Source organism: Terrapene carolina, unplaced genomic scaffold, assembly GCF_002925995.2.
Source record: "Terrapene carolina triunguis isolate 2854851 unplaced genomic scaffold, T_m_triunguis-2.0 Scaffold236, whole genome shotgun sequence".
Classification (NCBI taxonomy): Eukaryota; Metazoa; Chordata; order Testudines; family Emydidae; genus Terrapene; species Terrapene triunguis.
In genome coordinates this window covers 1719892-1734762 of record NW_020664587.1, presented here as the reverse complement: position 1 = coordinate 1734762, position 14871 = coordinate 1719892, and positions in this window count along the sequence as shown.

Below are 14871 nucleotides of genomic sequence, written 5' to 3'. Positions count from 1 at the left end.
GTTCCTAACTGTCAGGGTGGTTAAACACTGGAATAAATTGCCTAGGGGGGTTGTGGAATCTCCATCTCTGGAGATATTTAAGAGTAGATTAGATAAATGTCTATCAGGGATGGTCTAGACAGTATTTGGTCCTGCCATGCAGGCAGGGGACTGGACTCGATGACCTCTCGAGTTCCCTTCCAGTCCTAGAATCTATGAATCTATGAATGTTTGGGGAATAGCTGTTCTTAATGGATCTGATCCAAGGCCCATTGAACTCAGTGGAAAGATTTCTATTGACTTCAACGGGATTTGGATCAGTCCATTTGAACACTCATGTGTGAATGCAGCAGTTTGTAAACAAATACGAGTTCATTATTTACTATTTGTCATTCATCCCTTATGATTTGTTTATAAAGTTTCAGTGATCCAATCAGAAATCAAAACAAACCCATGTGACTAAAATGAGCAGCTACCCACCGTAACTAGTGGATGGTCTCAGTGAACAGCTCCCCGATACGCCATAGGTTGAACATGGTTCATAGAAACTATCCGGTGAATACTTGTGAATAACAAACACATTCCTCAAAATCAGGGTGACGATGCAAATTATTCATGAATAGAAAAAACATCCATGTTCATCCATAGCTTATTCAGAATGCATAGCCTGAGCAGCTGTAGTGTTCCTTTGGGGTAACAATCTGCTGCTCCACATGGGAGCTACAGGGCAGAAATGCAATTTCATGAGAGAACAGGAGGAAATGGGGCATCGGGGGGGCAGGGATTTGGAAACAGGCCTGACATCTCCATTTCAGGGCAAACAGAAAGCAGGTGCAGCAGTGATACCTGACCCTGAGCAAGGCAAAAACCAGCTCAACAATGGATCCACTGAGATGCTGAAGTCAGGGAGCGTGCAGGGGAAAAGGGGCTGCACATGCATGCAACGGCCCTGTCAAGTGGCTCATCGCTTTGGAAGTCTAAGAAGTGGGAAACTAGATGACTCCTGAGTTGCTCCCTCCTCTTTTGCCCTGCAGAGATTTGGCTGACCCATAAGCTGGTTTCGCGGCTCTCAGAAGGTGTCAGGCACGTGGCCAGGGCTTGTGGCTATCAGGGAAAGACAGCTGCCTCAACAATCCTGGTGTGAGATAATGGGGCTGCCATAGGAGAAATAAGAGGCGAGACAATCAATTTGGAAACATAGTTGCCCTTTATTCATTGCACAGGGCATGATCCAACTCCTACTGAATTCTGCGGAAAGGCTCCCATTGGCTTCAATGGTAGCTGGGTTGAGACAAAACTCAGATGCTCAGTAGCTGGCCAGACTGTAAATCATTTCCCTTTATTAAACCATACAGGTCACTAATGCACACTGCCTCTCCCATGCAGTCCGGGGAAAGCAACAGAAGATCTCCCAGGCCAGTGATAGTATCACGTTGGTGTAGGAGCCCTGGGCTGGAGAAAGTGCATTAATTGTGTTCCTCCTCTGGCTAAGCAAGATATGTAGCTCATGGGCCAGGTCCTAAGCTGCTTGCAAGGTACTACCCCCACTTAACACCAGCCCGTGCACGTTCTCTGTACTTGCATGAAAACTGTCCACTGTCTCCCATATACTTGCTGTGCCAATTCAGTATGTTAAATACATAGCTACTTTTTTAAAAGTAGAAGGAATTCACTTTAGTTATAGGTGTTAAGGGTTGTAAAGTCTTTAATAAATATGTGATCAGCTTAAAAAGTCCTGTGCACTAATAAATGAGGAGGAATGATAACTCTGACATAGAATTATAGAATATCAGGGTTGGAAGGGACCTCAGGAGGTCATCTAGTCCCACCCCCTGCTCAAAGCAGGGCCAATCCCCAACTAAATCATCCCAGCCAGGCAGGGCCATTAGGCGACCTAGGTGGTCGCCTAGGGCGCTACAATTTGGGGGGCGGCAACCGTGGTGGCATTTCGGGGCGGGACCTTCCACCACCTAGGGCGGCAGAAAAGCTGGCAGCGCTCCTGCAGCCAGGGCTTTGTCAAACCGGGCCTTAAAAACCTCTAAGGATGGAGATTCCAACACCTCCCTAGGAAACCCATTCCAGTGCTTCACCACCCTAGTAGTGAAATAGTGTTTCCTAATATCCAACCTAGACCTCCCCCACTGCAACTTGAGACCACTACTCCTTGTTCTGTCATCTGGTACCACTGAGAACAGTCTAGATCCATTCTCTTTGGAACCCCCTTTCAGATAGTTGAAAGCAGCTATCAAATCCCCCCTCATTCTTCTCTTCTGCAGACTAAACAATCCCAGTTCCCTCAGCTTCTCCTCAGAAGTCACGTGCTCCAGCCCCCTAATAATTTTTGTTGCCCTCCGTTGGACTTTTTCCAATTTTTCCACATCCTTCTTGTAGTGTGGGGCCCAAAACTGGACACAATACTCCAGATGAGGCCTCACCAATGTCGAATAGAGGGGAATGATCACGTCCCTCGATCTGCTGGCAATGCCCCTACTTATACAGCCCAAAATGCCGTTAGCCTTCTTGGCAACAAGGGCACACTGTTGAGTCATATCCAGCTTCTCATCCACTGTAATCCCCAGGTCCTTTTCTGCAGAACTGCTGCCTAGCCATTCGGTCCCTAGTCTGTAGCAGTGCATGGGATTCTTCCATCCTAAGTGCAGAACTCTTCACTTGTCCTTGTTGAACCTCATCAGGTTTCTTTTGGCCCAATCCTCTAATTTGTCTAGGTCCCTCTGTATCCTATCCCTATCCTCCAGCGTATCTACCACTCCTCCTGGTTTAGTGTCATCTGCAAACTTGCTGAGAGTGCAGTTCACGCCATCCTCCAGATCATTAATGAAGATATTGAACAAAACCGGCCCCAGGACTGACCCTTGGGGCACTCCGCTTGATACCAGCTGCCAACTAGACATGGAACCATTGATCATTACCCGTTGAGCCCGACGATCTAGCCAGCTTTCTATCCACCTTATAGTCCATTCATCCAGCCCATACTTTAACTTGCTGGCAAGAATACTGTGGGAGACCATATCAAAAGCTTTGCTAAAGTCAAGGAATAACACATCCACTGCTTTCCCCTCATCCACAGAGCCAGTTATCTCATCATAGAAGGCCATTAGGTTAGTCAGGCATGACTTGCCCTTGGTGAATCCATGTTGACTGTTCCTGATCACCTTCCTCTCCTCCAAGTGCTTCGAAATGGATTCCTTAAGGACCTGCTCCATGATCTTGCCAGGGACTGAAGTGAGGCTGACTGGCCTGTAGTTCCCCAGATCCTTCTTCCCTTTTTAAAAGATGGGCACTACATTAGCCTTTTTCCAGTCATCTGGGACCTCCCCCGATCACCATGAGTTTTCAAAGATAATGGCCAATGGCTCCGCAATCACATCTGCCAACATGGCGGAGCTCATAACAGCTGGACCAGTCATTTACAAATCAGAGCCTGACTTAAGAGGAAGTTTAAAAGAACTAAATATGGGGGAAAGGGTTAAGTGATGAAAAGGATAATGATCTACTGATATTCGAATGATCTAAACACAAGGAGGGAAAGGAATTACTTAACATAATAAAAGAGGGTCTGGCTAGAAGTAATGGATGAAATTAAGAGGAGGAAAAATTAGGCTGAATCTCAGGAAAACCTTCCTGACAGGCAGATGTATGAGCCCGCGGAAACATCTCCCCAGGGAAGTGTTGAGAGAGCCATTGTTTGGCACATTTAAAACAGGAACAATCCTCCACTGACAGGCTGATGGACTAGCTGCCCTAACAGGTCTGTTTAATCTCTTGACTCAGTGATGTCTATAAATAATGGGTATCAAAAGGACGTCCTCTGCAAAGGCACCAAAAGCTGGGACCGGCACAAGCATGTGGCTATAAGCAATTAATCTCCACTCCAAAATATCTGACTGATAAGGGCTGCCTCAGAGTAACCTCGTCAAACAAAAAACAAATTCCAAGTTGTTTAATTATTCGTGAGTGCCCCAGCAGGGGCCCTCTGTAAAATGGCTGATTGGAGCCCTTACTCTGGGCAATCTTGCATCTCATTTGTGGGGCTCAATATGCAGCAAACATAAAAAACCAAACATTTTTGAACCAAATGGGGACACCTGCATCAGCCAATGCAGGAAGGCAGGAAACTGCACAGAACCTGCTGCATCTTCTCTCCTCCTTCTGGCTCTCAGATCTCCTTTGAGAAAAGCATGTGCTAGTGGTGCTGGGTGAAGTGTTTGAGGCTAGTTTGGGGTTCTAACACAGAACCAAAACCAGCTAAGTTTCCTGGGCAACATTCTGTGACCCCAGGAATCTTTCCTAGAAACTTAACGGAGACTTTGTGCTGTCTCTGGACAGGCAGTCATTTCTCTAAGCTGACTTTTGTGACTTCAGGTTTTTGTACTGAACCAGCTGGTTGCGTGGCAGCTCTCTGGGTCCAGTGGCCCTCGAATGCATCTGCCAAGTTTAGAGCTTCACAAAGCTCATGGCTTTCATTTTGAGCTTTGCCTTCATCACAGACTAACCCCCAAATTGGTATGTAATGGCTGTTAAACACCATGAACTGAACTGAGAGAACCCACAGGAGCATGCCTTGCACAGCTCTGGTCCTTCATTTCAGCTACCTTCTTAAGGGCTCAATCCTATTCCCATTCACTGGAAGTCTTGCCTGTAGCTTCCATGGGAGCAGGATTGGACCCTACAGTTGCCAAGCCCAGATTCAGAAAAGACCCAGACCAGCCTTGGGATCTGACCGAGCAGACTGTGGTCCTCGTTACAGAGTGGATGGACAGAGCTAGAGAGTAATCCGTTACTGGTACCCTGTGTACAAAACTACCTTTTACAGCAAACCCACCAGAATGTGTTACCAGCTCTTAGTAGGAGTCCAGGGAGAGGACTGATGAGCCCAGGGAGCTGAATAGCACATACCACCTCCTCAGCCGCCCTGGAAGCTGCATGGGGCATAATAATAAGCAAAAACTTCCACCGTGCAAACCGCAAAAACTCATAACCGGGAGTCCGGCAGTGGCTTATCCTCCCCTGGCTTATTATACCCACCGCCCATGCTGAACATCTTGGGCAGGTTTTGTGCCCCACTCATGCCCGGGAGTCTACTTCCATTCTTCCCTGAGACTGTATGAGCCGTTCACGTCACCCTGGAATTAAGGGCCTAGGGAAGCTGCAGGCTGTGCTGGTGCCATTCCTATGCTAGATCCCAATGGGGCCACATGAGCTCTCCAACCACCAATGCACCTTGCTTAACTTCCACTGCACAGCTCAGGAGCACACACAGGAAGTGAATTCTGCCAGAGCCCACCATGGCAGAGCCTCTGTAATTCCAAGATGAGCTCTCCTCACACGATGGTAGATAACATTGGATGACTGGGACTTCCTTCCTTCTTGCAGTTATGTTCTATGTGATACCCCACTGGAGACATATTTCAGCAGTAGCTTTTCGTCAGAGAGAGTTGCATGGTGGCAGTGCCCTATCAAGATGATCTGGAACATTTACTTGTTAACCCAGAGAACACACGATGCCCAAGGTTTCCCTGGCAGCCTGCTTGCAGGCTTGGCAGTCCACAAACTTCCCATAATATGTGTCATCAAAGGCCACTGTACAGGATGTGCAGTCACTTGGTCTTGAGAGACAGGACATTCCTCTAAGGTTTGGATCCCAGCCTTAGAGTTGCTCTAATTTGAGCCTAGCTGTGACCTCTTTCCAGCAGCCAGGGATACCCACCTTTGACACCAGGCACTGTCAAGGGGTGTGGCACCGGCCTCTTAAACTAGCTTTAAATCTCTTTGCTGCATTGGAGCAGCATAAACCAGACTACATGGAGACCAGAATCTGGCCCATTACTTCTATCCAGGCCCTGTCTAGATTAGAAAAATAGGTGATGTTTAAAACTGTGTTACCTAACAGTGAGCTGGTAGAGCAGCTACAGGAAACCAAAATTAGCCCTCAATGCATTCTGTGGGAAGAATCATCCTTCTAATTTCTTTGACCAAAATCAGTCAGATTCATTTTGAACTGACTCAAAAATGTTCATTTTGTTTAATTTTGAATCGACATTTCGAAAGGAAAATCACCCTGGCAGTTCAAACATGACATTTTTTTATTCATTTTGACTTTTTTTCCATGTGTGTTACTTATTTTTGCTTATTTGTTTGAGGGGGTTGTGTTTTTTTCTTCTTTTTTTAATTTTTTTTTTCTTCATCTTTTTTTTCCAACTGGAAAAAGGGGGGAGAGGTGAAGTTGGGAAAACCCTCCTGTTCACACCTCTGTACTGCTTTAAAAAAAAAACAGAAGAAAAGTACACGGGAAAGTAGTTTTTTCCACTGTTGTGGAAATATTGTTTCAAAATGAAAAATTTTGTTTAAACTTTCCTGATCAAGTAACGTGGAGGGAGAAGGGAGGTGCTGATCCGCATGGCCGCCGGTGGGCAGGAGGCACCGGGGGCATGGGCGGGAGCTGATGGTGGGGCTGCTGTTGGGTGCTCTGCACCCACCATTTTTTCCCTGTGGGTACTCCAGCCCCGGAGCACCCACGGAGTTGGCGCCTATGGCATGTAGGATGCTGCATGTATTAATTCTATTTATAATAATTGTATGCCATGTTATAAAGTAATGTTTAAATGTTTGCTCTGTAACTGTAAAAATGTTTGCCAAGATGGTAAATTCCCCACAGTCAGGGGAGAAGCATTACTAAGTGTGAAATGCTAGTTTCAGAAGAGGTGTTATCTTCTCCCCAACAAAAGAAGGTCTACAGATACCCATCAAGCCATTGTGGAGAAAAGACTTTGTTGATTGCTACCCGCCATACCCCTGAAGAGGGTACGTGCACAAAACTGCATTCCATCACAGCTTGAATGCTGGAAGAAGAAAATTAAAATACCTGTTACGGAGAAATTGGTACCTGGACTTGGAGGGGCAAAGATCTAAACATAAGCAAGAGATCCCCTAGCTGTTTGGCTTGAGTTAGCCCTAAAGAACATAAAAGCTTGCTTGTTATAGACACTTCTAGTGCCTTTTAAACTTAAGATTGCACCTCATTTGTGTGTGTATATTACCTGCTTTAACCTTGTAAATAACGCTCATTTCTTTTTCCTAGTTAATAAACCTTTAGTTAGTTTGTTACAGGATTGGCTACAAGCGTTGTCTTTGGTTTGAGATCTGAATACAACTGACCTGGAGTAAGTGACTGGTCCTTTGGGATTGGGGGTAACTTGAATATTGTTGTGATTTTTGGTGTAAATGACTATCACTAAGTCCAGCTTGCCTGAGAGGTAAGTAGGGCTGCCAATTCTGGTTGGATGTATTCCTGGAGATTTCATCCCATGACATAATTAATCTTTCATTAATCTTTTGATTAATCTTTAATTCCTGGAGACTCCAGGCCAATCCTGGAGGGTTGGCCACCTGAGTGGTAAGATAGCCTGGAGTGCCCAAGGGGACTGTCTGGGACTCTGGGGTCAGGTTGCTATAGTGCTTTAGGAGTTCTCACTTGGTACTGGGCTGGTGACATCGAATTACAGAACATACACCAGTTTGGGATTTTTTGCCCTGATTCTTGACAGTCCCGCTGTTGGCACTCACGCTCACGGGCCACTCCAGCCAGCGTGACAGCCCCGACACCCTCCTCTATGGATGACTAGGAGAAAGCGCTCTGCAGTGGGACGTGTGATTTCCAGCTCAAGCAGACATCCCCACGCTAGCTCGCACTGAGCTACTGTGCTAAGATTGGAGGGTAGCATGGTGGCATGAGCAGCATGGCAGGCTCGTCACCCCGAGTATGAGCCCAGCTGACACCTGAAGTTAGCCCCTCCTGCCGCCAAAGCTACACTGCTATTGTTAGCTGGAAATTACCCCTCCAGGCCCGGGAGGGCATACCCTGACAGAAATCACATTCCAAACAGACACCCTGCCATAGTACAATGCATCACAGAAGGCACATCACAATGACAGGGAACACCACACTGAGAGTGATTGGCCAGCAATCTTCTTCCACATTTCACAGCCTTTGCACAGCCTTTAGGAGCGCGCCATATGGCATCCTGTCCAGTCAGCCATATCGCAGTGGGGGGTCCCTGCCGCTGGCACCCTGCATTAGTCCCTGCAAAACTTCCTTCGGCATCTTCCTCTGCTCACCTGCCCTGCATGTCTTACAAACTTAGTTCTTCTTCATCTGATTGTCTTGATGATTTCAGTTTCATTCCAGTTATGCTGTAAATTTGGGCAGTTACCTCCACGTTAGTCATGTGTGAGGTATAGCTAGTGCACAGCAATTGCCTGTAGCATTTCAAGTCTAAGCCTTCCTTAGTCTGCCTCTCACATGCATACAGCAAGATGCTGAAGACAAGAGACTGTAGCAATTTCATTTTATGCTCCATGGTACTTCATGGTACCTAGGGAGGTGGTGGAATCTCCTTCCTTAGAGGTTTTTAAGGTCAGGCTTGACAAAGCCCTGGCTGGGATGATTTAGTTGGTGTTGGTCCTGCTTTGAGCAGGGGGTTGGACTAGGTGACCTCCTGAGGTCCCTTCCAACCCTGGTATTCTATGATTCTATGGTACTACCTTTGCTTCTCCAAACATGGCTCAGTGTTGTTAGAGCAGCAGTTGCAAGTCCAGTTCTATGTTAGATCTCTAAGTGATGTTTAGTGTCCTTTGTAGTCATACTTCCCAGGTAGCTGAACTGGTCCACACACATGAATGCCTCCTCAGTTTTGGGTAGGAATATCTTCGTCTTTTCAACAGGCTAAGATGTCACCACTGGCTTTTGCAATGTTGTTGTAGTGGTGTTGGTCCCAGGATATTAGAGAGACAAGGTGGGTGAGGGTCAATCCATCTTCATCATCATATCCACTCATTATACTCCACACCCGAACATAGCCACTTTATGAACCTCATACCCTCATATCTCAATGCCTGTACTTTGACCCATCAACCTTTTACCCCCAATCGGGGATATTGCAGATTATGTATTCCTTATGCCCCCCCGATCTTAAACCAAACTTTGCACCCTCGATAATCTGTACGTTATTCCCTGATAAACAGAAACTTCTATGCTCAAATTCTGTACCGTTCACTTTTTCTTTTTTAACGTCATCTTAATAAAATTTTTAAATCTGTTATTGCACCATCTCCTGTTGGTGAAAGAGAGGAGCTTTCAAGCTACACAAAGCTTTTCTTCAGGCCTGTGTAGCTCGAAAGTTTGTCTCTTTCACCATTGTCTTTGTCTTTTCATGTGATATCTTTAGACCTAACTTGTCTGCTTCCACCACTACTCTTTCTGGCACCTCTTCTTGTGACAATCCAATCAGGTCAATATCAGCAGCAAAGCAAAGGTGACTAATTTTTTAGTCCATGGAGTGGTAAGGCCTCCTGTAGGTTTCCGTCCGTGGTTCTTCTTAACATTTCTTCAGGATAACAGTTGAGGAGGGGCAGTGATAGCAAGGAGCCCTGTCAGACTCCTATCCTCAAGTCAAACCAACTACTTTGCTCACACCCTGCAAACACAGGTCACATTTCCATAGAAATTTTTGTATCAGCTTTATTGCATTTTCACCATCTCCAACCAGCTGCAGGATTGCCCAAATATGGTATTTGACATATACTGTCAGACGCCTTAGCAAAATCCACAAAGACATCGGCCACCTTCCTCTCGTTCTCCAGCACTTTCTCACATAGTACATGCAGATTGAACATTTGCTCCACTATAGCTCTTTTGGGCCTAGACCCACTTGTTCTTCGTCAGAAAGTTCTCGATCTTGGGCATAATTCTCTTCAGGATGTGTGCAGCAGTATTTTGCTAGGGTCTGTCAATAACCAGGTTGTGATTGGATTGTCACAAGAAGAGGTGCCAGAAAGAGTAGTGGTTCTGGGGTAATTTCCACAAACAGCCAGGTCCCCCTTTTCACACACAGGAACAGCGTCCAACTTTTGAGCCATCTTCCAGGCTCCCAAATCACACTGACAAAATTATGGGATACTTGGATGTGTGCCTCTCCGCTTGAATTAGTTCTACTTGTATGTTATTCACTCCAGAGCATAGGTGCTAGAACTAGGGGTGCTGGGGGGGGGGGAGGAGGGACTGCCACACTCCCTGGCTTGAAGTGGTTTCCATCATATCCAGGGTTTACAGTTTGGTTCAATGGCTCTCAGCCCCCACACTATACAAATTGTTCCAGCGCCCCTGTTCCAGGGGCTTTATTGCTTTTCACTGTCCACAGCACATCCTCAACTTCTTTGATCGTAGGAGGAAGTTTATTGGAGTAAGTCAGGCTTCTCACATAGACCTCCTCTGCCTCTTTCACTTCCAATTTAGAACTTGTTTTGCACATATTATACAGGTCCCAGCAATACCCACCCCAAGTGTTGTGTGAAACGGTATTTTTCCTGCCAGAGAAACCTTGCAAAAGAATCTTGGTGGTGGCCTTCCTAGTGGCATTTGCTGCAGAAGAGTTCTGTATATTGATGCACTGTTGTTCAAGCCAATCTTCTTTCGCCCCTGTAATCAGTGTATCTATTTTCTTGCGTCATATAGGAATATTGCTCTCTTGCAGTTTCATGCATTTTCCCTTGTGCTCTTTGTTTCCTTCACTGATCATACAACTTGATAATCTTTACTGTGATCCAAGATTTCTTCTTTAGACCTGTTTCCCCAGGGATTCATCCATGGTCTCTCTAATGCAGCAGGAGATGTTGTACCATAGGTGATCTACACAACCTATGCAGAGGTCAGCAGCTTGTAGTTTTTGTTTAATTATCTTCGTGATTTCCACTTGTGTTTTATGGCTTTTCAGTTTGTTGGTGTTATAATGGACACTGGAGGTGCTTGTTGTTGTTTGTTGCTTCACAATTTGATCTTTATTTTCCCTATTATTAAGTTAGGATTGGATCCTGTGTCAGCCTCCTGGAAGTGTCAACTCCCCATGACATCAGAACAGCACGCACCTCTTTGAGATCATGATGAAGTCGATCTCATTCTGAGTCTGCAAATCCAGCAAAATCCAAGTTCATTGCCTTGACAGTTTGTGCTTAAACATGTTAGTGAACACATTTTTAAACGCTGCCTCTCTTCCTCATCTAGACAGAACTTAAGGAACGAAGGACTTGACTTCACTAGGATAAAGATGTGCTCTCACTGTGGGTTAGCTAAGACCTGGTGGTAGCTAACAAGGTAAAACCCTAATGAAGACAGCCCTTGCAATTTAACATCTGAGCAGGTGGAGTAGTCCCTTCATTCTGGTGTGAATGACGACGTGGTGAGAATCAGGGCCGATATCCCTATAAAGTGGGTGAATAATGGACAAAACCTTTGTTTCTTTGAGAAGTATCACAACATTTCTAGCCTGCTTTATTCACTGACCTTGGACTGATCAGGCTTCTTGGGGTCTCATAATTTCCCTGCTTGTTACTGTCTTGTCCTGGGGTTCTATGAAAGTTCAGAGCTGAGGAAATCATTGTGATTATATTAGTCCCATAGCAACGTGGGAGGAAGGGGAGTGGGATCGGAATTCTAGGAGAGCCAGTGAAATCCTCAGAGAAATGTTGAGTGCGTATGAGCCACTTCACTCAGGCAGTGCCGGACAATTGAGACCCGTGACCAGAAGGAATCAGATACAGTACTCCAAAAATAATAAAATACAGCTGGAATGATGCAATTCAGCCAGATTAATTGTAAAGGAGTTGGATTAGTGGAGGAGCCCTTGCAAGGCTCAGGTGAGATACTGACCAGGGAGCAAATTCCCCTCTAGGGCTTGATTCTTATTTCAGTTGCACTGGTGTAAACTGGAGTAACACCAATGAAATCCAGACATGGAGAGACACCGGAGCCATATAGTGGTGCACCAGGCCCATTGCTTCTACGCTTCTTCGGACCTTGCAGAGAAGCAAGTAATTGTACATGAAGGCACAGAGAGCTTTAGGATCTCAGCAAGCAGCCCAGAGGGACCATACTTCACTTGTCCTAGGAGAAATCACATCTCATACACAGAGCCTTTCCGAGCGCGACTGTGCTCCTTTCCTTTCAGTGTTTGGGGCTGTATGCAGGACATTTAACTGAAGTATTAAGAGCTCTGCCCAGTAGGCGAAAATGAGTGGGTTAGAACTGTAGCTCAGCCAGTACAACTGCCATAGCCCTGCAGGGGGCAGTAGAATATCTATAGGCCTCCCCTTTACAGAATTATCCAGCTCTCTGTCTAGCTGGTGGATTGTGGGAGTGGCTTCCCCTGCCCATATGATTCCAGTGGACACACTCCTCAGTTCCACTAGGCAAGCCCTTCTTTCTACTCTGCAGCTTCAAAATGGGTTAGATGCTCAAGAAACAGCCAAGATTTCTGAGCCTCCATAAACCCTGTGTCTCTTTTTGTGCCTCAGTGTCTCTTAATCAGACTGCAGGAGCAACATATCAGCTGCAATACACCAGCCTATCTGTACTGAAGTATGTGCTTCTCTCTGACCAGCCATCTAACTGCCTACACATCTGTGTGGCTGCCCCACTGCCTGTACTTGACCTGTTCTCCCTCTGCCTTCGTACACATCCGTTCCAAAGGGAAGAGATGGTCAAAAAATTGCAGGGGAGGGATTCCAATGACAAATTCCACAGAAACAAGACATAAATTATGTTTTTCTAAATTTTCCATAGAAAATTTCAGGTTTTTTCACAGAAATTTGAAAGTTAATTGCAATTTAAAAAAACACTAGTTTGATTAGGAAATGCCACAGTGTCTCATGGGAGTTGTAGTTCAGGTGTCTCATGCTCCCATTCTCTTCTATAGACTAGGCTGCCAGGTCAGACTATATCTCCCATGAAGCACCATATTTCCACCCCCTCAAAGAAAGAGGAGGTGGGGAATCCTGAGAGACCTGGGGCATGGTGCATCATGGGAGTTGTAGTCCCACCAGGGAGCTCAGCCCATAGAAGAGAATGGGGAAACGAAGCAAATGAACTACAACTGCCGCAAGGCACTGCGGCAGTATTTCCAAATCAAAACATTTTGGTTTTCAGCCAAAATATTTTAGGGTTTGAGTGTTTGGTTTTTTGAGTCAAAATGTAAATGTTTAACAGAAAGCAGACGCTTTTCGCAAATAAAATTCATTTAATTGGAAAACTGTTTTGCTTGAAAATTGTCAACCAGCCCACTGTAAAATCGTGTCCTCCCTGGCCCAGCCCTGCCCTGCCAACTGACAGGAGCTGCTGCAGCCAGGGGAGTGACGACTTGTTTGTTGCAGGGCTGGAGTGATTCTTTGCTGGCACAAGCCTTGCCAGGGCGGAGGGAAGGGCCTACTTTCCCAGTCAGCAGGCTGATGGCTGGGACCCTCCACTAGTAAGTGTTTGTGGGTGCACTGGTGTGGCTCAGCAGCAGGCTCACTGGCAAGGCCTGCTGTTTGCTATCTACCATGTTGTGTAACAGTAACCTGTTGCTTATCAGTAAGATGGCTTTGTAACTGGTAGCAGTTACTGTTTGCAAGGGCTAAAAATAAAGACCCTTGATTCTCACAATGACTCAGACATGCACACGGGAAACCCACAAACTCTTTGCTTGGCTGTCACTACAGCGCATTGAAAAATTTTCATCTACACTTTTTTTTTAACCAAAAAAAATGGCTTTTTTGGGGAGGGGAATAAAAACAAACAAACCCCCTCAAATATTTCCACCAAAATTTCTTATGAAAATTTCTGCTTTTGTCTAACTATGGGAAGGGGGTTATCCAGAACCAAAAACATTTCCATTTTCAACAACTGAAAACTTTTTTCAGTTGTCAAACAGAAAAAAATGTGTCTCAGATTTTTGGTGTTTTGATAAAAGCCCAGACAGTTCTGATAAAAAAAGAAACAAATTGTATTCTTTGAAATGTTTATGGAAAATAAAATACATTTCCCACCAGTCAAGCTGTCCTGCAGGATGATGGTGAGGTCCAACCTCAGGGCTGATTGTTAAGAACCAGGGCACAAATCCCAAAGTGAGTTGTATACTTAGATTTCACCAACTAATTATCAAGTGTAAATTCCACAGGCACTATATCAGTGGTAATATTCAGTCACAGACAGTCTGCTTGGGTACTTTAATCTGTCTTGCCACCCAAGTAAGCTCACCTTTGTGATAGATGTTCCCTTACACCAAGCATCACACAATATTCAGAAAGGAAGATGATATCTGTCTATACTTGTGCAAGTTTCTTCATGAGGTTGATAGATTTCCATTCCATACGGCTAAATGCAGTGCCTTGCATGGTGTCAAGTATCAGAGGGGTAGCCGTGTTAGCCTGGATCTGTAAAAAGCAACAGAGAGTCCTGTGGCACCTTTAAGACTAACAGATGTATTGGAGCATAAGCTTTCGTGGGTGAATACCCACTTCGTCAGACACAAGCTTATGCTCCAATACATCTGTTAGTCTTAAAGGTGCCACAGGACTCTCTGTCGCTTTTTACAGATCCAGATTAACACGGCTACCCCGCTGATACTTGACAATATTCAGGTTACTCCCCATCCCAAAGGACCAGTCACTTACCCCAGGTTAATTGCACCTTAGATCTCACACCAAAGACAAGGCTTGTAGCCAATCCTATAATAAACTATATAAAGATTTATTAATAGGAAAAAGAAACGAGCGTTATTTACCAGGTGAAAGCAGGTAAACATAGAGACACAGACGAGTTCCAATCTTACGTTTCAAAAGGTAATAGTAGCTTCTATAATAAGCAAGCTCTAGCTGACCTTTAGGGCTAAGCAGCTGGGGATCCCTTGCTTATACCTAGAAACCTTGCCCCCCCCAGAGTCCAAGCAGCACAGAGATCCAGTTCCTCCTTGTTAGGGGTTTTATCCCCTTCTTCATTTGTTCTCGCAGCTGCAAACTGAGCTGGCAGGAGGAATTCACTTGCACGACTCATCTTCACTACCA